Below are 23,817 nucleotides of genomic sequence, written 5' to 3'. Positions count from 1 at the left end.
AAAAACATATGGCCGTGAATTGGGTTTTTACTGTTAGTAATGATTGTTTAGAACTAGGAATTTTCAAGGTCTCTCTGTCTCCTACCGACAGCTGGTACGGCGCCTTAATCTATCGGCCCCCAGGACCCAGAGCCAAATTTATAGACCTCATGGTGGAACATCTTGCATTACACGTAGAGGCGTCAAACAAAGTTCCTCTGCCCGGGGACTTTAATTTTCAAGGGGAAAATGTTACCACTCCTGAGGTCAACAAACTCATCTCTTCCTTCGAACTAATGGGACTTACCCAAAAAGTTGTTGGCTCCACTCATCGAGCTGGCCACCTATTAGACCTGGTCTCCTCCAACACAGACCAGCTGAGATGTGACCCCCCAGGCTCCCTTCCTTTGACTGATCATTCTATGATCACGATCCATTTCCAGCAGTCTTGTCAGAAGAGCTCTAAATTATCTATCAGACAAAATCCTGAGCAGTGCAGGACATGGCGCAATCTCTCCTTAGAAGCATTTAATGAGGTATTATCCCCGGAAGCAGTAACTCACATCATGGAAGTATCCAAAAAGTTGGAGGTCTTTAATCCCGCCTTAGAAACAGCTTTTGATGCTGTTATACCAAAAAACATGGTTCCTTCCAACGGCGGCCCTCGACCCCCTGGTATACGGAGGAACTAAAAATGGAAAAAGCCATATGTAGGCATTTGGAAAGAACTTGGCGAACCAGCAAGACCTTTTAAAACAGACTTCTCTACAGATAGTCTTCAACCAAATATCATCTGAACTTAAAAGCAGCCAGGCGCCGGTTCATCATCAACTAAATAGAAAACGCCAGCAACACCCCGAAAACCTTGTTTGGTATAGTAAGGGACTTTGTTTCTCCTAAAGTCTGTAGACAGTCGCCAATGGAATCCCAGGAGTTTTGCAACTTCCTGGCGACCTATTTTCATGAGAAGATAGCTAAAATCTACGAGAATTTCCTGCCACTGGTCCCTCTTATCTCCTACCAAATTAGAGGAGCAGGACAAGACAGTAACTAGCTCCCTATACAGCTTTGAACCGACCTTAAATGAGGAGGTCACTAAAGGCCTAGCTGCTGCCAAATCCGGGTCGCCATTAGACCTCTGTCTGCCAAAAATTATGGCGCTTCTAGCCTCGAGCTGTGCCCCCGTATTCCGAGATATATTTAGCCAGTCCATTCAAACCGGTACCATCCCTACCATCTGGAAGGAGGCGTTTGTACGCCCAATACTAAAAAAAAACACCGCAGACCCTTCAATCCTTGGCAACTATCGTCCCATCTCTTTACTACCGCTCCTGGGTAAACAACTGGAAAGTATTATCAACCGACAGCTAAGTTCTTACCTGGAAAGTAACCGTATCCTGCATCCATCGCAGTAGGGCTTCAGGCCAGGTTTCAGTACAGAGACCGCCATTTTGGCGGTGACCGACTCACTCAGGCAGACAATAGACGCAGGAGGCTCAGTAATACTGATCCTCCTAGATCTCTCTGCAGCTTTCGATACCATCTCCCATTTAAAGCTGGCGGAGAGACTGCTCTCCTGTGGTATCCAAGGGACAGCTCCGAAGTAGCTTCAAAACTTCTTGTCTGAGAGAACCCAAACTGTTATGTTAGGTCCCTACACCTCGGCGAAAATGCATCTCGACAAGGGCGTCCCTCAGGGCTCTTGTCTGAGCCCAACTCTCTTTAATATATACATGGCTCCCTTGGCAAGGATTGTCGAGCAGCTGGGTTTCGAGATCATCTCATATGCTGATGATACGCAGCTTATGTTTACCATCGGATCAAACCCAGCGCTTGACAAAATCCGCTTTGCACTGGCATGCTCGCCATCTCCAACTGGATGACAGGAAACTGTCTCCAGCTGAACCCAGAAAAAACTGAGGTTATGTTAATGGGTAAAGCCACGGACATCTGGTCAGACGATTGCTGGCCTGCTCAGTTGGACACAGCTCCCATCCCCAAACAATCAGTAAAAAACTTAGGTCTAAAATTGGACCGGGCTCTGACCATGAAAGATCACATCGCGTCCACCACCTGTTCATGCTACTATAGTTTACGGCTACTTCGAAAAATCCTTCCCTATATGCCCACTCCCCACCGCAGGATCCTAGTCCAGGCAATTGTAATTAGTCGTCTGGACAACGGTAATGCTTTGTTGGCGGAAGTGGGAGAGACCCTACTGGCCAAACTCCAAGTAGTACAGAACACCGCAACTAGAATGATTCTAAATCGTCCTGCAGGTTCCACCTCGATTCCATTGCTCAGGGAACTGCACTGGCTATCAGTGAAAAAGAGATCCTGTTTTAAAATTTGTTGTCTCACTTATAATGCGGTGAATGAAAGAGGCCCCCTTTACTTCCTAAAGAAACTCTCAAAATATTCTCATGGTAGGAAACTCAGATCCAGTAACCTGGATCTCGTTCAGGTTCCTCGAATTCGTCTCATTCGCACTCGGGATAGAGCCTTCTCATACCTCGCGCCTAGATATTGGAATGAGCGCCCCCCAGTTTTGCGCAAAATGACAAGCTACAGCATTTTTAGGAAACAGCTGAAAGCGTTCTTGTTCTAACTGACTTATTCTTTCTCTATCCTGGTTTTTCTAATCCACAGAATACTACTTCTAGGCAGCACCGAGATGCCCCAGGGTGATTTGAGAGCTTTGTAAAACAGCTAACATAACATAACATAACATTATGTTTGATTTGTCTACCCCAGGTTCTACAGCTGAGGCTGAGCTGTGCTGCATCAGAGCTCCTGGTGGGCTTTACTACACAAACTGACTGAACTTGTAACCTTTGTCTTAGAATAAAGGCTGTTCCCATGCCCCCAGTGTTGCCGTCAGTGAACACCTTACACACACACACATTTATCTGTGGGTGTGAGCAGTCAACAGATACCCATTAACACCAGGCCAGCCCACACATCTTGCTTACTCCACTCCAGGTCAAGCGCTCTTCTGTGGAACCACTGCTGTCTTTTATTTGTGCCTTGTTTAGCTAGTCTGGGTAGGCACCGGTGTTCATGCTGCTGGTCTGCAGATCTAACAACAAGCAGTTGAAAGCAACCATGTCAAGATGGTGTTTTACTTTTACATTCAAGATATTTTGACCTTTGTGGGATGCAAAAGGCTATTTGACCCGGGTGATTACCATCCCATATAAGGTTATATAAGAGCGAGAGAGAGGCCAGAAATTGTGTGGTAGTTAAACAGCATAGTGGGTCTAGCAACTCAGTGGACTAATGCATCCAATGAAGGAATTAGTGTATGACCTTATGTACACTCGTTGCACTCAGTGAACATGATAAATTAATATATTACGTACCATGGAGGTGGATTACAAAACATCCGTTATTTAGTACCAAGTTCACCTCGGAGCAAACCTACATTTTACAAACGTATGGAATGTTAGGGACAGAGCTCTTTTCTCATTAAGTGTGGGAACACAGATTAATCAAATGCACTATTACACTAGAGAAATGTGTTAAGTCTTTCGGACTTTCCTGGATTAATTTTGAGTAGAACACGTCTAGCAGTGCAAAAAAGGCACTTTATTTGCTCCCTGACAACAACCCACCGACCTAAACATTACACCCCCAATTACTATCTTTTCCAAACATGGTGATTATAATTACTGACACTTTACCTTCCATCTGATCATCTGACAAAATGATTTCCTCAAACACAAAAAGCTGAACTATTTTGGATTATTGGCCATTGAAGTGAAGAGAATGAAGAGCTGGCATGAGTCAAACACTACCGTTCATCTTGTGCTTCTGAACATCAGACTTGATCCATCACCAGGAAACAGCTAGCCATCTTCCAAAGGTCTCCACCGCCTCATCTGCCTCTGTCATGCGTAATCCAGATTGCTACTTACATGTAGCAATCTGAGTATACTCTGAGTATTTGATGAGTGATGCGATCATCGGTGATCTGCACCGGAGCTGCTGAAAGACTCATTAGTCGCTGCCTCTACCCCCAACCTCCCTTAACTATGTCACCTGGACTCTACATATTATGGGTTTCCCCCCTGGGACCCATTTTTCAAACAATCTCATATTAGATGCCGAGATGACTCTGCGTGGTGTTTGTTTATTGGCATTGGCCCGAGTATCTACGTGGCCCCACCTGGGTTCTGGTCCCGCTTGCTCTAACTTTTGGGTCTTCATAAGACACTTTTCTTCCACTGCCGGTCTACCAGAACTGATCTGCTTTCCTGACCCCTGTTCTTTTTTTCTCCCCTCCCTTCCCTCCTTCCTCTACTGGGGTCCTGATCCCCTATGTTTGATTATGCAAATGTAACTAATGTAACCATGCAAATCTGCTATCTTTGTTATTCCCTACTGCGGAAACCTGAGCAACATGGCTGATGCCCGGTGGAGCTGCTAGACAGCTATAGAGGAGATCGGCCCTGGTTCACCCCCTCGACCATCAACTACCCAAACGGACATTAGGCATAGTTCTCCTCGTCTCCCCTTTTTGTCTCCCTCCGCCCCCTCCCTCCAACGAACTACTGTTAACTTTGTTCTTTTTCCTGTGTTCTTACTATGCTCTTGCAACGGATGTAATTTGTAACTTGTAACGCAACGATCCTCATGTAAAGCTCTCTGATACCTCCGGATCTAGCCAGCGCTATATAAAACTCTTCAAATAAATAAATAATAAATAAATTAACTGTGTCCTTCTACAGCTGTTACATTTGATATCACTTCCTTAAATATTTCGGCCAGGCTACGTTGAACTCAGTAAACATCTCTGGTCCTTGCTTTGCATAACTAATCCTGTTCACCTTACGTCTTGGATGTGAGGCGTGTGGCCCCGTAGTGACTGAACCCGCCACAACATGCAAATCCAGATGAAAGTACCACACCCGCCCTCTTATATTACTGCACTTAAAGAGGCTCAAGATAGAGGGTATTATATGAACTCTGACTAAAGAAACACAAAATAACCATTTTAGAGGCTAAGAGAATGCACTGGTGAGGCACTAAAGGACAGTAAAATAATATGTTTGCTTTCCTTAAATTACTCGAATTGAGTAAAACCCATTAGGTTGCTTTTTGGGTCTTTCTGTGCTTTTAACACAATAAATTGTCATTTTTCATAGCAAAATATATACTGACAAATTGCCTAGTTTTGTGGGCCTTTCAGTTATATCCACCTAAATAGTAAAAAACTTCAATATGCTTTTGCTGCTCAAACCTACTAACATTTCAGTAGATCCTAATCCTCTCTGGATGATCGAATAATTTGCTAACCTTTTTGCTTGGTACTGGCCTATAAATTTAATATTGGCCGAGTAGGTTATTTCTGCTACTCTCAGATGGGGTGTAGTTGCTCACTGCTGAGAAAGTTGATGCCTGACTCATCCATTCTTTAAAGCTTTTTAGGCTAGGCCTGCTTAGCTCATATCTCTAACATATTAGAGAAAATAATGGTTTCACTGGTGCAATGCTTTCTGATAAACACCATTACTCTTCCTCCACTCACCAGGATTCAGTCCAAAGAATGTTAATGAGATGTTTGTCAACCAAAATCGGTGAAACCGGGCCTTCCAAAAGGACATTTACAATACATAAATGCTTTAGGCTAATTACATGATATTTTGTGGAGGACAGGTTTAATGTTGCAGGATACAATCAAATAAGGTAGGCAGTCTGTGTTCTAGTATCTCAGCCAAAAGTGTGCCTAAAAACGACATGGAGCTAACCTCCATTCATATAATCTTACCCGTCACAAGGCAGGGCCATCCCTCGCCATTGAGTCGCCTCGAGTCCAGCCCAGTCTTGACTACCATTTGTGATGTTGTGAATAAGGTGTTCCAGTCAGGGGTCATGCTGAGTTATGTCTCGCACATACGCAGTTGCAGGCTCTAGACATACATGATTTGACACCCTTGGAGATGACGTACGCAGACAGCTTTGGTTCTTTCATACCATGAATGACAGTCAAGTTAGCAGTGCTTCTGAGGAGAAGGGGTGATATATAAACTCCTGATGGGAGCCTGGGAGGCCCACAGCTCAGCACACTCTTGGCACATTAGTCCACTCCTCAGCTGCCCAAGCCATGCTCCTCAAGGGGAGTCAGGGTACCACCAAGAGTCATTTGTCATTGTGGAGCGCCAGACCTGGGAGACAAATTTAAAAGGTGACCATTATCATGGGGTGGCTTCTAGAGAGAATCCTTTAGCATAGTGAGAAGCAGGTCCTTAAATGTATAGGCAGAGGTCTTCAGGAAGCCTCTGCAGTCTCCTTGGCGACTCTAGCAAGATGATGGGTGGCGGCACATGCTTTGTGCTTCCAATTGCATGCAGTCTCCAGAGCTCTATGAAGATGCTCCAGACCTCACCACAACCATCTTGGAATTCTACTATAAGGGATGAGGATATCTTTGCATTACATCATGCTCCATCAGGGAAAACATGACATTGTTATTCACATGATGAACCACCAGCTGTTCTTAAAGAAGTTGAACATAATGACTTGTACCACCCCTGTTACCACTGGCTGATTCAATCCTTCTTGCGACATCAGCCCCACAGGCTGAATCTAGGTCCTTTCTAATTCAAGAAAGTCCTTCATATGAAGTTCTTCAGGGCTCCCTACTTTTGGAAGATATTTTTAATATTCAGCTGGCATATTTGACTACAGCAATTACTAACTTGTGTTTGTCCAGTTTAGAACAGATCCATGAGTGGACATAGAAGGATTGCTGTAAATGAACAGGTCAAAAGCTGCTAGGATCACCTTTGGTAGTAAAGGTTTCATTCCATTGTCTACAATGAACTTCTTGACCGGGTTATTCCTGTTATTCAAGAGTTTCTCACTAGTTCAAAAACCTTGAGGTCTGTTCCATTTTTAGAAATTAGCCTGGCCCACATGTTTGCAGTTTTCTTAGTTTTTGCTTCTACCAATATAATAACAGCCAGGAACTCCTTTCTGCACACCAGAGACCTTTTTTAATAGAGGCAACAATCAACCCACATAATAGCTATTTTAACGCTCTATACAGTGGCCTGTAAACACTAAAGATTGAAAGACTGCATTAGGCCCAAAAAATGGCGGTCTACTTCTACTACCTCATAAAGAAGGTTTAAATTATCAAATCAAGGAAATGTCTCTATTGGTTCAATGACTGTAACAGTGTGCTTCAACTGGCCTACATACCATTCAAATGCCAATGTGGCATAGCCCCTTCGTATCTGCCATAATGAAGTCCTACTGACAGCTCTATCCTTTAACTGTCATCACAAGTCGGTAGACAATTCTCCATCAGGACCGCAAGTCTCCATTGGCCAGCCTTACAATATCCCTGAAAACCGACTGGTTTTAGAAAGCAGGCTGATCAATAGCCCCAAAAGACCCACATCAGCATCAGTAGAGCACACTAAACTAGAGAAATCAATTAATCTGTGAAACAAGCAATTACTGAGTGGATAAATCAGGTACCCTTGTTTTCTTGATTCGCCTGTGGTAACGAGGCTGAGCAGTAAGGCCAACGCTCTACTAGAAGAGGTGACGCTGAATGTGACACACTCACAGCAACGAGGAATAACAAGGTTTTCCAAGAAGGTTTTTTTATAAGGTCACCTCGAGTGCTATAGCACAGGTGCATTGAGAGTACAGTGGACTGATGTATCCTCAACCCAACCAGCACCGAAAGTATCCACAACTGTTGGCATACGGATTTCTTAAAGATTTACACTTGAAGTGCTGCTGTGGAGAAATAATGCTTTATGTACAGAGGCAGAACCCGAAGTCTTGGAACATTTCATGAGTCACTCGTCAGAAATATCTAGAGAACCTGCAGCTTTTTAACCAGGACATTCGCCGATGTGTGCAGTATATTGAATAATGAACATATCTACATTATTTAAAATAAATTCTCTGGAAAATTATTCCCCTTCACACCCCTAACATTCGGACTAGGTTGGGCTAATATTAAATCTCCCATTAATGCATTAGTAATTGTGAAAAACGGATTAATTTACTTTAATAAGCACACAATTCACAAAATAAAGTATACACGCTTAAAAGAAACTATAGGCATATAGCCCTAACTGATAATTGAAAAAAGGACAATAATTGCCAACAAAAGTCTCCGCTCAAACTTGAGAAATAGAAGTTCTATCTGCTCACGTTGTGAAAGTATGCTGTGCTGTCTAGGCATTCTTAGCTCTGAAAAAATGAAAGTTGGTTTAAAGTAATCCTGAACCTGCCACTGACAAAGGGCTACAAAGGTAGATTTTAGTAGTTCTACAAAGTCAGCGGTCCAAAGTGAAACACAATTTTACATTGTTAAAGATGTTGCCCCGCTTTGGGGGCTAATTTAGCGCAAATGTTAGTAAACACATCAGAGAAGACTGATTTTCAGACAGCTAAAAGTGTTGTGGGTTGGTTAAGGGTTATAAGGAGTGTCCCAACTTTTTGTTTTTTCTCAGACCCTTTTTCAGAGGGCAGCGGGGCATGCAGGGGCTACTGGGCCCAACCGTGGTGGTTGAAGTCTTGTACACCTGTTGTTCTGGGGCATTCATACTATGGATCCTGCTCAACTGGGCCAAGTACCCCATCTGCACCTGACTCTCAGTGGTCGCTGTGAACGAAAAGTCAAGGCTCCCTCAGGGGATGTAGATACAGGTCTGTGAACACAACTCAGAACTCAAAGTGCAAATTGTTTAAACAACAAATCAAGGTCCAGGCAAATACTTGCTTTTATATGAAAAGTAGTATTTTATTTCTAACTCTACAAATGGAAAGGAATATGACATTCAGAAGCAACAGCCTAATCTCCCTTGAGGTTTGGGGCTCTAGTAGTTGTCCGGCAAATCCCTGTCCCACCATCCTTCATGTAAAGGGTTCAGGGTTATTTCCAATTCACTGGTGGCTGCATCCAGTGAATGCTAACTATTAGGCCATACTCAAGAGCTCTCCCTTTGACTCTTAAGGAATTTGGTCAAAAGTGTCTATGGTGCCTCAGTACCTTTAGCATTAAACCCCCCTGGTGCCCCAAAGGCCCTAGTTAACTCTTAAGCACTCCTCCAGCTTGGAAACATTCTGTGTTACACTGAATGCCCTCTGTGCGGGCACTAGCAAGATCAGATCCTGCTCGTAGAAATCAGGCTGCTCGTGGTACATGTGGCAGTGTTAGGTGCGTGCAGGCTCACTCTCCGAAGTGGAGCATCTGCTCTCCCCAGCAATATGTGCAGCGGTGCAGTAAGTCATGTTCTCCCTGGCGGGGGAATCCAGTCCTTCGGCTCCCAACTGGAGTACTGCGAAAGTGTGTTATCCTCCTTGGCATAGGTCTGGTCCACAGGGGTCAGTCAGGGCAGATGCGTCAGGGCTGTTAGACTTACTGGTCACAGCCTCACTTAGTTTCTGGGCGACTTCTGTATATGGAGTGCATGTGAGTGGTGTATTATAGAGAGTAAGTGATGAGTGGGGTAATCCAATTTCATATTGTCGATTATTGTATTGCCGTGATTTTGTATTTAATGTAAAAGTGTAATGAATCTATGTATGATTTTTAATTATGTATTTATGAGTTACTTTAAATTACTATAACTGGTGAATTTCAATTTTTCTTTTCATTTAAAAAAATATGCTTTAACTGACATTTTCAATGAACTATAACATCCCTTTAATCTTTGATTTTTCAGTGAATATATGTACATACATATATAAAGCTGTTGTGTTCTTATCTGTCAGCTGTTATATGATGCATAATCGGTAACAGTTTTATATTATTCATAGCATTCATAATGGGTGTAATAGGATGCAATATTGCCTTCATAAACCATGAGGCCGATATGCAATCAGTGCCTAAAGCGTTGGTGTAGAAGGTTTCCTTGCCTTGCCCCAGTGGCCCTACTTTGCAGTCTCTGTCCACTGTCCTTCACTTTCAAAGCAATCAGACCCAGCTGGCCCGGCTGCTGATCGGAAATTGGTGGGGAATTGTTTTCAGTCCCTAACGAAAGCAGGTATTTCACAGCGGATCTCGCACAGACAGAGAATACTATGCTCCCTGAACAAGCATTTCACGCTCTGAATGCCATGTTCCTATGGATGTTGCTTCGGCAGCTTGTTATTTTTAGGTAATTTCTTTCATTCTCCTTGACCTGACTGAAAGTTATATGGTGGGGGGAGGACTGGAGCGCACCCCCTCAGGCGAAAGCTTATTCTAAAGTGGCTAAAGATATTCTCAGGTTAAGTAAACTTTCACAGAGGCAGTCGCTACACAGCAGTAGGGGTGGGCGGAATTTGCGAAATTCACTTTCGCAAATTATCGCGAAAATGTTAAAAATCTCCGCAAACACGCGGAAATATCGCGAAGATGCGGAAGTTTTTTTCCCGCCCGTTCGCAGTATTTTCTCCGTGGTCGCGGCTCGCCAACTTACCCATGTGGTTGCTCGCGGGCGCGGCCATCTTGTTTTCACTTGTCTCGCGGTGCATGATCGCGAGAAGAAAGACGTGATCGCGTGACGCATGACGTTACTGTGGGCGCGAACTGTCGCGAGACAGCGCAAATGGCTACCAACTATCCAACATCTCTTGGAGAACGCGACCGGATTGGGAAAACTTGTCGGCGAACACGGGGATTCAGGTAAGGCGATCCTGGCATGCGAGAATGTATTATTTTACAGCACGAGCAAGAAAGAAATTATCGCTAAGCTGCGGAATGCGGAAAGTTTGACATTTTCGCGCTTTCCGCGGAACGCGATAATGCCAAATTATCGCAATTTCCGCGAACGGAACGGAATTTTGGCCCAGGCCTACACAGCAGTACAATCGAACGACTTCCGTGCCCTCTTCCCTCAGTGTTCTAAACCCTATGTAGATCTACTTTCTTAGCACTCTTCTCCTACTGTCCTAGTTCTCATCATCCCTCCTTTTTTTACATCCTAACTTAGGAGATGCTATTCACTGCCACTTTTAACCAGCCGCACCTTACGTTTATTCAGGGGGCGTTGTCGCATAAAGGTGTTGGAGCTCCGCATCCTCCTTTAGTGATCACTTATTTTAGATTCTGCAACCCCAATTAAGCAGAATTATAAAGTAAACCCTTCCCTCATACATCACTGCTGAACTCTCTATGTGTTCCAGGCCAGGCACATTCGGAAGGGCTATTGCACATTTCCAAGTGTGTCTGACGCTGTTGCTGCAGCATTGAAAGGACTTCCCTGCACACGGGTCTGTGATTTTACTGCAGTGCAGGTACACTACAGCTGTTGCTGCTGTAGCGTTGGCAGTCTCCTCCTCCTCCAAGTGGTGGTCACAGAAATCATCCTTCGGCGTTTCGCTCAGGTTATACAATGTTGCCTGTCAATCTGCAGCAATATCCCCCTTCCCTTTCCCACCACATACCAGGGTGGATTGAATCAGCAAACGTCATTGACAACAGTACACTGTCAGCAAAGAGGGGATAGTGTGGGATTAAGCATTCAGTTTCATGTTTTATTAGGCGCTGATTCCATGAAGAAATCCTGGGTCCCAGAACGCAGATTCTGAGTCAGTAAATCACATCATTTCTACCCCAGCTCCTAGAGCCAACTGAAGTGGAACAGCCATGGTGTAGGCAAGAGTATGGTCTCCTAAGGTGATCTCCATTTACCAGGAAGCCTAAAGTGAAGTCACCACAACCGTAACGTTGAGCACACTCCACTGAATGGTAATTCGGTGCCGAAAGGCACTGGGTGAAGAAGGACAATCGTCCAAGGCAAGCGCCACATGACCCATCCATGCTGGTCAGAGCACTGGGGGAAGGTGAGTTGCCACACTGCTTGCCCTTTGCTCTTCTGGGTGGAAATCCCTCCAATAGGGTATTCTTGAAAGGCACCCCTTTGAGTCTTCGTCGTTCCAGGCTGTTTGGACTCACCGCGAAAAGGCGTGAACTCTTTGCTTGAAGCAGCTTAGGCTGACCAACCAGTCCATCCCTAAATAAACAATATGTGCCCAATCATTCCGAGTACATGAGTAGGTTAAGGGTTAAACCATCCCCAAGCAAGCCGCCCTGCTAATTATATCTGCTTCGTGTCCCCGTCTGCTCTCTGGGGAGGCAGATTTAAAGAAGTGCCTCTGCAACAGGGCTGGAATAAATCTGAATGCTCAGGCCCCTGGGGGCCCTGTACCGGTCAACCAGGACCTTTGCACCACCCATCGACAACAGCACAATGATTAAGAGCACCAACTCCCCACTAATCTGGAGGAAGATAACTATGCATTTCATATTCTCTCAATCCTGGGGGACAGAGGAGGACTTTTAAGCTACAGCATCCAACCTACGAAAGCCCGACATCGAATAAAATCTTCAAATGAGCTCTGAAGAAGACTTGCAGAGCAGCTCGGTCATCGGTTTGTACCATTCATTCACATGGTAGGATCAAATCAATCAATCACTACTTATAGAGCGCTGCTTATCACCCGGGAGGGTATCTAGGCCAGGGTTGCTGGGCTTAGTTGAAAAGCCAGGCCTTGAATTTCTTTCTGAAGTCCTTCAGTGAGGGTGATGTTCTGAGGTGGAGGGGCTGGGATTTCCAGGACTTGGAAGTGAGGTAGGTGAAGGAGTGGCTGTGGCTACTGTGGATGCCTATGGTCTCCGCAAGTGAGGCAGAGCGAAACTTTCCCGATGGTTGGTGGGAGTTCAAGCCGGGGTTCATGTATGCTGGTCCTTGGTCATGGAGGGCTTCATAGGCATTTATCAGTAACTTGAATTGGCATCTTTTAAGGATGTGAAGTCAGTGTAGATTCCTCAGGAGTTGGGTGATGTTAGTCTGTGTGGGAAGGCTGAGAAGCAGTCCGGCCACTGAGTTCGGTATTGTCTGGAGACTTCTCATGAGTGCGGTGGTTTTCTTTCATACATTGCGTTGCTGTAGTCCAAACGGCTGGTGATTAAGGCTTGCATGCCTGTTTTTTTTGTGCTGATGAGGAGACATTTGAAGATTCTTTGGAGCATGCGGTGAGGGTAGAAGCAAGTGGAGGAGATTGCATTGATCTGCCTTTTCATGGCGAATTTGCTGTCCAGGATGATGCAGAGGTTGCGAGTGTGGTCTTAGGTGTGGGGGTTTGACCATGTTCAGTGGGCCACCAAGTGTCATTTCAGAGGGAGGTGTGGTTGCCAAAGATCAGCATTTTGGTCTTGTTAGTGTTTAGTTTCAAACCAGCATCCTTCATCCAGTCTGCAACATTCTTCAAGCAGTTGTGGAAGTTGCTCTTAATAGTGGTGGGGTCTGCTGGGAGCAAGAGGATGAACTGAGTATCATCCGCATAGGATATGATGTCGAGATTGTGGGCTATGATGATGTCGGGTAGAGGTGCCATGTAGGTGTTGAAGAGGGTGGGGCTGAGAGATGAACTTTGAGGGACGCCGCAGATGGTGCACTTGGGTTCCGAGGTGAAGGGTGGTAGGCGGAATCTCTGTCTTTGTACCATGAGGAATGATGCAATTCATCTGAGAGTGTCTTGATTGATCCTGATCCTGTGCATTCTCTTGATGAGGGTGTAGCGGGAAAAGGTGTCAAAGGCTGCACAGAGGTGGAGGAGGAATAGAGCCATCGATTCACCCCTGTCGAGATGGGTGTGATCTGGGTGGTCTCATGCTGTGAATAGCACAGAAACTGGATTGGGAGGTGTCTAGTGCATTGTTACTCTCCAGGTATTTGGTCAGCTGCTGGTTGATGGCCTTCTCCAGGACTTTGGCGGGGAAAGGGAGTAGCGAAATGGGGCAAGATGGGGCAGTAGTTCTGGAGTTCAGTCTGGTTGGAGGAGGGTTTACTTGATGAGGGGTGAGACTTCTGCTTATTTCCATGCATCGCAAAAGGTTGAGGATGGTGGTGAGTTGGTGGCTGATCTTGTTGCTTCCTAGGTTGAAGAGGTGGTGGGGGCAGGGGTCTGTGGGCGCTCCTGAATGGATTAAGTTTATGATGGTTGCTGTGTCCGGTGTGGTGAACTGTTCCCATGGGGTGAGATGGTGGTATGAGTGACTTCCGTTTGAGTGAGGAGGCTGAGGAAGTCAATGGGTTGGGGCTGGAAGTTCCTGTAGATGGTGGATATCTTGCTGTGGAAGTGGTTTGCTAGCGCATAACAGAGTTACTGTGAAGGAGGAATCATGTTCTCGGTGGCTGTTGGGCATGAAAACTCTCTTTGATAGTGAAGAATTCCTTGGAGTGGTTGACGCTTGCCTCGATGCAGTCTGCCAGGGTGATCTTTTTGTATCTTTATATTGTTGGTGGTGTTCGTTGATGGCTGACTTGAAGGTGGCTTGGTCTGTGGCATCTCTGCTGGTGCGCCACCTTCTCTCCAGTTGTTTGCAGCTGGGTTTCATTGTACTGAGTTCTGGTGTGTACCAGCTTGATTGTTTGGTGTGTACCAGCTGGCTTGTTTGGTGGATCTGCGACTTGCTCTGTGGCATTGGTGATCCAGGTGTTGAAGTTCTGACTGCTTGTTCGAGGTTGGTTGCTGCGTTGGGCTGGGTGATGTTGAGGGAGTCCATCCATTGGGTTTGTGTTACTTTGCTCCAGCTGTGAAATGAGGTGTTGGGGGATTGGTGGCAGTGCGCAATGGTCCTGTGATGGTGAAGTGTACAATGGAATGGTCGGTCCAAGTGAGTTTAGTGGAGTGTCTGTTTATGACTCTGTTGCTGGGCGTGAAGATAGAGTTCAGTGTGTGTCCTGCATTGTGTGTGGGGTCTGTCACCAACTGGATGAGGCCAATGTTGTCCATTCGTTCCAGGAGTTTGGCAGAGTAAGTGTCTGTTGGGTCATCCAAGTGGAAGTTGAAGATGTAGTGCTTGGACTCAATGACAAGTGTGTTAAATGGTAGCGGCAGTTTCAGTTGATAATCTTTCAAGTATTTGCCCGGCGGTAATCGCCTCTCATACCACTCGATAATTTACCAATAAAAGAGGCAGGCGCCGGAGACTGGAAGGCAGGAAACAAAGTTTTATTCCGTCGGAGCAGAACACATCAGATCAGACAGCAAGGTATCGTCACGAGGTGCTCTAACTGCATCTCTGAGACCTGGTCTCTTATACACTGGTTTATTGCTTTATTACATATAGTACATTCTTGAGATTCCCTTGATGCCTGAAAGAACATCCCCTGAAGCCCCGGCTCAGATCCGATCCCACACATAGATACAGTAGAAGTTCCCACCCTACCCGCAGTGGGAGATGGCTATCGCGCAGCAGGGAATTCCGCTAATTCCCGGGGGTGTGTGCAACTGGCCGGGTCTCAGGAGGTAGGGGCTTTGATCTACTGTAATCCCTTTGATGTGGGGTGTTTCCCTTACAGTAGGGGCAGTAAACTGCATCCGCAGGGCTAGGTGATGGCCTGGGACCAGTTCAGACAATGGGGCGCAGAGGAAGGGGGTTATCAAAGGAGAGGCATGACCATGTATGGGTTGTCGGTTGGAAGTGGTTCCGTAGCAGGGTCGCGCAGAAGGAGAGGGTTTATGGCCTGTATGAGAGAGCGGGGGTGGCCGGCGCGCGGGGGATGCTTGCAGCGCCAGGGGAAAGCGCTGGCGGTCGAGAGTGAGCGGGGAGAGAGTGGGGTGCCTAAAATGGCGGCCGTGCATTCGTTGTGCGTGGCGCTGGGGAGAGGCAAGATGGCGCAGATAATGTTCAGTTTGCACGCTAAATTTCCACAGTCCTCCCTTTTAACATGTCTCGCCAGCTTGCCTAGTTTGGATCTATCCCCATAATACCCCGTACCTCCACCTCGTTCAGAGCTTTCATCCGCTCAGTCTCAAAGTCCAAAGTCTTAGGGCAGATGCAGTTCATAAAAAGCGAACATAAAGGTGGCAGACACTGAATCCCCAAGCAACATCCACATAGTATCACAATCGGTATCAGGATAAATGAAAACAGCCTCCATCCCCAACCTTTAATAGTGTCCCAAAACCAACTCCCCAGTGACCATTCTTCTTGTTCTTGATGAACCTCTGCGGACAGTCTGTGGAGATGTTCAATTGCTTTGTAGACTGAGGGTGAGTTTTCCGGTACGTAGGTACAACAGCTGGACCCAATGATGCGGCATGCTCCTCCACGATCCAGAAGGTAACCACGAGGAGAAGGCAAAAGAGAAGGGAAATGAAAAGTGCTATTGTCTTAAAGCTGTGCATTCGGCCAGTCTTTGGGTTGTTGAAGTGGATCTTCGGACGTCCGGTTGCTTCCATCATCTTCGTGTCGGGCGCTTCCATCACCTTCAAGAGACTCGGTAGCGGGCAGAACCACAGACTTTGTTTTAGTTTCTCTCCTGGTGGCCTTTTAGGTGACTAGGCTACCGTTCTGAGATTTCCACTTAGCCTGTGGTCTGCTTAGCCGAAGTTCTCTCCTTTCGTCGCAAGTTATACCCTTCTTTGGATGGCACAGTGGGATCGGGATATTCAATCAACTCAAGGGTCTCTGTATCCGGGCAGCGGCTCAGGGATGGTCGGTCTTTGTCCAGTAGTTCCTCTTGGGCGGTGATGTTGTCCGTGGTTGTCAGGGTCGGTGATACCTTCTTGCAGTGGTGTGCATGCAGCCAATTGCGTTTCCCCTCCACTCGAAGAGCTGTTCGGGTGGTGATCAGGACTTGCAGGGGGCCCGTCCACCGGGGCTCCAGACTCTTGGTGCGCTGGAAGTTACGCACTAAGACGAAGTCACCGGGTTGGATGTCGTGTCCCGGGCCCCTGGAAACATCGGGAATGGCGTGCAGCACCTGCTGATGGATAACAGACAACGTCTTAGTTAGGTTATACAAATAGTCAGACATGAGGACGTCCTGGACGTCGTGGATGGATGATGGTTTTGGTGCAGTCCAAAGGTTCATGGGCCGCCCGAAGACGACCTCGTAGGGGGTTAAGTGGTGTTTGGTGGGGGTGGAACGCATTGATAGCAATGCTAGTGGGAGAGCGTCTGGCCATCTTAGTCCTGTGGTGGCGACTATTTTTGCTATCTTAAGCTTCAATGTGGCATTGTGTCGCTCAACCAGGCCTGCAGATTGGGGATGGAAGACCGCATGGAACTTCTGTTTTACACCCAACCCTTTTAAGATGAGTTGGATAACTTCGGCTACGAAGTGGGGGCCATTGTCGCTCCACAAAATTCGACAAAGGCCGTATCGGGGGAAGAACTCCTTCAGTAGTACTTTTGCGGTAGTCATAGCGGTGTTGTCGTGGGTTGGGTAGGCTTCCACCCACTTGCTGAAGGCACACACAACGACAAGCACATACTTTAAACCTTGGCACCTTTCTAGCTGGACGTAGTCCATTTGTAGGACTTCAAAGGGGTGATTGGGGACCCCAAACCCTCCCCGGGGTACAGCAGTTCCTTTCCCAGGGTTGTGTTGGAGGCATACTAGGCATTGTTGGACCAGACGTTTGGCTGAGTCTGGTATTCTGTCGTTGTGCCAGACTTTGGAGATGAGTTCGATCATGGGGGCAGACCCTATGTGTGCGGGGGAGTGTGCCATGGTCAGCATGGGGATCAAGTATGAGTCGGGTAGCAGCCATTTGTTCGAGTCTTTAGTTCGCCAACAACCGTCATCGTCCTTCAACCCTACCCGGGCCCATTCAGTTAATTCGTGTGGTGTGCTGGCTAGTTGGATATCCCTAATCGTTTCCCTAGCATCCTTCCATTTCTCAGTTTGTGACCTGGTCACGTACATGCGGGTCGTGGACCTATTCTCGGCTGTGGTTCGGGCAGTAATGTCAGCTAGTGCATTTCCCTGTCCTATAATGTCTGTCACCTTCTTGTGTGCCTGGCATTTGATCACAGCTAACCGTGTGGGGAGGAGGACTGCTTCGGTCAGGGCAGAGACTAGGTCTCCATGCAGGATGGGTGTGCCATGAGAAGTCAAGAATCCCCTCTCTTTCCATAAGAGCCCGAAGTGGTGAACTACCCCAAAGGCATACTGACTGTCTGTGTAAATGTTTGCGGTTGTCCCCGCTGCCAGGATGCAGGCTCGTGTGAGGGCAATTAGTTCAGCCGCCTGTGCGGATCGCTGTGTGATGCGGGCTGTCTCAACAACTGTTCGGGCTGTGGTGACTGCATAGGCAGCTGAGGTGGTGCCATCAGGGAGCTTGATGCATGAGCCATCCACCCACAGTTCTCCGTCAGGGTCCGGGAAGGCAGTATCCCGGAGGTCAACCCTACTCTTGGTTTGCTCGTCGGTGAGGGTCACGCAGTCATGTATAGGGGATGCATTGGGGTCAGCGTCAGGGAGAGGTAGTAGAGTAGCTGGATTCAGAGTGGTGCATCGTTTCAATGTGATATGGGGTGCAAGCAGAGTCAGTTCATACCCAGTCAGTCGTGCGCTAGTCAGGTGTTGAGTCTTGGTTTGGTTCAGGAGGGTATCAACAGCATGGGGTACCAATACTGTGAGGGGGTTCGAGAGCACGATCCCCTCACTTTGTCGGATAGAGACAGCAGCGGCGGCTACTGCTCGAAGGCAGGCGGGCAAGGCTCTGGCTACGAGGTCGAGAGTGGCAGAGAAGTAGGCACAAGGGCGTTGCTTAGGGCCTATGGACTGGGTTAGGACAGACAACGCACATCCCTCCCTTTCGTGGGTGTAGTGGGAGAAAGGTTTAGTGTAGTCTGGGGTTCCTAGGACTGGGGCCGAGCAGAGGGCGTCTCGTAATTCTTTGAAGGAGGATTGGCATTCGGGTGTCCAGGGGAGGGGGAAGGGGACATCCTTAGCCAGCAGGGAAAGCAGAGGCTTTATAGTGAGACTGAAGTTTGGCAACCACTGTCGACAAAAGGAAGTGAGGCCCACTAGGGATCGTACTTGCTTCTGAGTTTTGGGAACAGGGGTTTCTAGGATGGTTTGAATTCGGTCAGGGGTAAGTTTCCTCCCGTCTTTGGATAGTAGGTGGCCTAGATAAGTTACCTGGGGCTGGCAGAATTGCAATTTCTTTCTGGAGACCTTGTGACCGTTCTCCGCAAGGAAGCGGAGGAGGTGAATGGTGGCTGTGACGGCAAGAGGAGTGGTGTCGGCCGCCAAAAGAATGTCATCGACGTACTGTATCAATACCACTCCATCGGGTAGTTGGACTGCATCCAGTTGCCTCTTGAGGGCTTGGCTGTAAATACTGGGACTCTCAGTGTAGCCTTGGGGTGCCCTGCAGAATCTGTACGAACGGGCTTTTAAAGTGAAGCCGAACAGGTAGCGGCTGTCTGGGTGGATGGGGATGGAAAAGAATGCGTTCTTGAGGTCAATAACAGTAAAGATGGTGGCGGTGGATGGAATCAGGGTGAGGATGGTGGTGATGTCTGAGACTACGGGGTACTGGGGTATGACTACTTTGTTAACCTCTCGCAAGTCAACAATGAAACGGTAGGCTTTCTCATCCCCCTCGCCTTGCTTCTTTACAATGGGTAGGATAGGGCTGTTGCAAACATTACTCACTACTTCTTCTACCACTCCTGCCTCGACCAGGGACTCGATGATTTCCACCAATGCCCTCTCGCCTTCGGGTGATATCCGATACTGTGGAAGCTTTGGGAGCACTGCGTCCGGTCGGACGGTTATGTGTACCGGGTCGATCACCATGCGCCCTACATCTGAGTCGGTTTTAGCCCATAGATGTGAAGGTAATGTGTCGAGTAGGGACATATCAGCATCGGTTATAGAGAGCATACGCCGTGTGTGACAGGGTCTGGACAGATCTGGGTTATCGTGTAGGATGACTCGAACTCCGTTTGGGGAGCATCTGATAGTGGCTCGAAAATGTTTTAGCAAATCAAGTCCCATAATAGCATCGGGGGTGTTGGAGGAGAGCAGAAAGGTCGTGTCAGTGGTGTTATCTTCTAAGTCAAAGGGGATTGGTGCTGATAAGGGGTTAGTGGAGGGCGTTCCGTCAAAGCCTATTGAGGTTACGTGTGAGCCAGACAAGGGTGCCCTAGGAATCAGTCGTTTAGATAACGCACTACGTGTCGCCCCAGTATCTACCAGGAATGGAGATTTTGTGCCCAAGACCTTAGCGGTGACGTAAGGACCTTGCTGGTCAACACGGAGTTCGACTGGATCCCTCCCTTGCCCCTGGCGGTCCTATGCGAAGTCATGAGTGCTCTCATAGTCGGACTGTTGACACTGGTTTTGGCGGGGGCGATCAAAGGTGTTTGGTCTGCCTGGCCTATCGTTGATGGTGTTGTTCGTGTGCCCTCGTCCCTGTCCTCTATTTCTGGGGTCATATGCTGTGTCTCTGGGGTCCCTATTCTTGTTTATTTCCAGAAGGACCGGGCACTGGGATTTCCAGTGTCCGAACCCTCTACAGAACGCACATTGATTTCCATCTAGGTCTCTCCGTCCGTTGTAGGGTGTAGGTGTATGGTCTCTAGGGGGTAGCTTTCTGGGGGCGGTTGGTTGGTAATTCTCTTTTGGGGGTTCCCTTCCTATGGTCACCCCTTGCAACTGTGCTATCATCACCCTCTCCTTTAATTCCTTTTTCTTCTTCTCTGACGCCCTATCGTTCTCGTTCTTCTGATTTTCGTAGTATTGGGCCATCTGGAGAATTGCTGCGGGTTTGGAGGCTGCCCAACTACTCTCGCTGGTCTGTAGCTTCTGGGAGACTTCTTGAGACAGACCCTTTACATAATTCTGGACAAAGAGGTGGTGTTCGGTTGCGGTGGTCATGTCTTGGCCACTGTAATCGGAAAACACAGTCTCGAATCGGGAGAAGTATTCAGACACATCCTCCTGGGGTTTCTGGCGGCAAGCCGTCACTATCGACCAGTCTACCTTTCTTTCTGGGATTAGAGTCTTCAGCTTTTGTACAATCTTGTCTGGGAGCTCTAAGATGGCTTTCGGGGGTTTCTGTCCAGGTTCTCGCTGCTTGTCTATGGTATCGAGTTGTACCCAGGTATATCCGAACGGCTCGGCGTGGTCAACTTTCCGGATTTGTTTCCACACATCAGCCGGCAGGCATAGCCCAAAGAACAAGTCGATATCTGCCAACGTCATTATCGTTGAGCCTAAGGCTGTACCCAATTCAGTGTAGAAGGCGGTCGGGTTCTTTCTCAAGTCGGGTAGAGTCTTTCTAAAGGTCAAAATATCTTGCCGGTCCCACGGCTGGTAGACCCAGTTATATACAACCCTTCCCTTTGCATCTTGGTGGTTGATGTCGTCGTGTGTTCCCTGACCCCGTGGGGGGACCCAGTAGGGGGCAGCTTCTTTAATGGGCATCATGGCATCGGCCCTTCCTCCCTGGGGCTTGGTTGCTATGGGGGTTTCTGTTTTGGTGGTCTGTCCATGTTCTTTGAGGTGTCGGTAGACCTCGAGTGTACGAGTGAAGAGGTTCGTTACATCGCCCTCTCCTTCTTCCCCAATGTCTACCTTCCTATATAGGGCCGCTAAGCCTTCGGGACCTTTATCGTGGTATCTGTCCTCATATGCATTCAGGGCGTGATAACAGAGCCGTACGACGAAGTGTAGTCTGCGGCTGTCGGCATACGAGCTATACACGTCTGTTATATACTCCTCACTTTCTTTTCGCTCCACCAGCGTCCCTACTATTCTATCGATTCCTGATCTTTCATCCTTAGTTAATCGATTCATTCTGGTGGACTCTTTCTTTCCTATCTCATGGTCGTCTAGCGTTGTAGTCGACGTTGGGTTCGGCACAAGAGGTTCAGCCGGCGCGGAGGCCGTGAGGGCCGAGGCCCTTGTACTGCTTTCGCTCGTGTTCGGGGGTTGTGGGTGTTGTACTATTGATTGGGAGGGTGCATACGGAGGGGGCATGTAAATGATCGGGGGACCTAACAGTAATTCGTCATTCGTTCGCTGCTTGGAGGACAACTCAGGGTAGAGCAAAGAAGGGGTCCTAACAGCGTACTGGCCTGAGGTTTCGGGCTCCTGTCTTAGTTTAGTTTCCCTTCTCTCTTTTATGTCTTCTTCTAACTTTTTAGCGGCAAGGTGAGCTGCCTTTCGTAATTCCTTTTCTGCTTTTACTTCTTCCCTCTTTTTCCGTTGCGTTGCTTCTTTGCGCCACATGCCGATACTGTCAAGCATAGTAGGCGTCATCTTATTGCTACGCAGAGCTATTTCTAGCGCTTCTATCTTATGGTCGTCGAAGGATCCCATCAGTGGCCACTGACTTTCGGGGTCCTTCTTGGTATATTTATGCCACAGCTTGCTATAAGCTACGGCGACTAGTCCATATTTAGTGAACATGTCCTTATTAGGGGTGCCTTCCAGTGGAGCCGGATGGTTCACCTCTAATAAGCGGTCCGGGCAGAACCAACTACCAATCAGTGGGGAGAAGATAGGCATGACGGGTTTCAACGGGGACAAAAGTCAGCACTACCTATCTTTTCACTGCTTGCAAAGACTAGACAGAATATCTCTATTCTTCGTTATTTGTAAGCAGAGAATACCTCCAAAGAACCAATATCGAACAACTAGTGTTCGGACAATCAATCAATCAATCAATGGGGAGATAAAGATAGGCACGACGGGTTTCAACGGGGACAAAAGTCTGCGTTACCTACCCTTCACTATTTGCAAAGACTAGACAGAATATTCCTATTCTACGTTATTTGCAAACAGAGAATATCTCAAAAGCACTATTCTTCAAAACAATCAATGTTCGGACAATCAATCAATGGGGAGATAAAGATAGGCACGACGGGTTTCAACGGGGACAAAAGTCTGCGTTACCTACCCTTCACTATCTGCAAAGGGAGAGAGAGAGAGTATTTCTACTCCTCCCCGTTTGTAGACAGCGAATATCTCAAAGAGAACAATCAATGAGCACAATCAATGAGCAATACTAGTATTCAAACAATCAATCAATTATTTCGCACTTTTGTCGTATTTCACGACCTTACCCGGACCGCGTGGACAGTTTCTCGTCTTCCGCCTCCAGCGCCCGATCGTCCTCTATTCTCCGTATTTGCCGCGGCACTCCTGATGGTTCCCAGTCAGGACCGTAGATCACTCGAGAGAGGTCTGCTCGGAACCAGTGAAGTTCGGATGATCGGCTGCCAGACGAGGGTCTATTGGGCAGGAGCTCTCCCGATCGTTGCAGTCGTTCACTCTGTCGTCGGGACCTCTCCCACTGGATCCACGTGTCGCTGATGGGCCCCACGTTTGGGACGCCAATTGTTAAATGGTAGCGGCAGTTTCAGTTGATAATCTTTCAAGTATTTGCCCGGCGGTAATCGCCTCTCATACCACTCGATAATTTACCAATAAAAGAGGCAGGCGCCGGAGACTGGAAGGCAGGAAACAAAGTTTTATTCCGTCGGAGCAGAACACATCAGATCAGACAGCAAGGTATCGTCACGAGGTGCTCTAACTGCATCTCTGAGACCTGGTCTCTTATACACTGGTTTATTGCTTTATTACATATAGTACATTCTTGAGATTCCCTTGATGCCTGAAAGAACATCCCCTGAAGCCCCGGCTCAGATCCGATCCCACACATAGATACAGTAGAAGTTCCCACCCTACCCGCAGTGGGAGATGGCTATCGCGCAGCAGGGAATTCCGCTAATTCCCGGGGGTGTGTGCAACTGGCCGGGTCTCAGGGGGTAGGGGCTTTGATCTACTGTAATCCCTTTGATGTGGGGTGTTTCCCGTACAGTAGGGGCAGTAAACTGCATCCGCAGGGCTAGGTGATGGCCTGGGACCAGTTCAGACAATGGGGCGCAGAGGAAGGGGGTTATCAAAGGAGAGGCATGACCATGTATGGGTTGTCGGTTGGAAGTGGTTCCGTAGCAGGGTCGCGCAGAAGGAGAGGGTTTATGGCCTGTATGAGAGAGCGGGGGTGGCCAGCGCGCGGGGGATGCTTGCAGCGCCAGGGGAAAGCGCTGGCGGTCGAGAGTGA

Source organism: Triturus cristatus, chromosome 7 (genome assembly GCF_964204655.1).
Source record: "Triturus cristatus chromosome 7, aTriCri1.1, whole genome shotgun sequence".
NCBI classification, from domain to species: domain Eukaryota; kingdom Metazoa; phylum Chordata; class Amphibia; order Caudata; family Salamandridae; genus Triturus; species Triturus cristatus.
Note: the sequence above shows the minus strand (reverse complement) of the source record.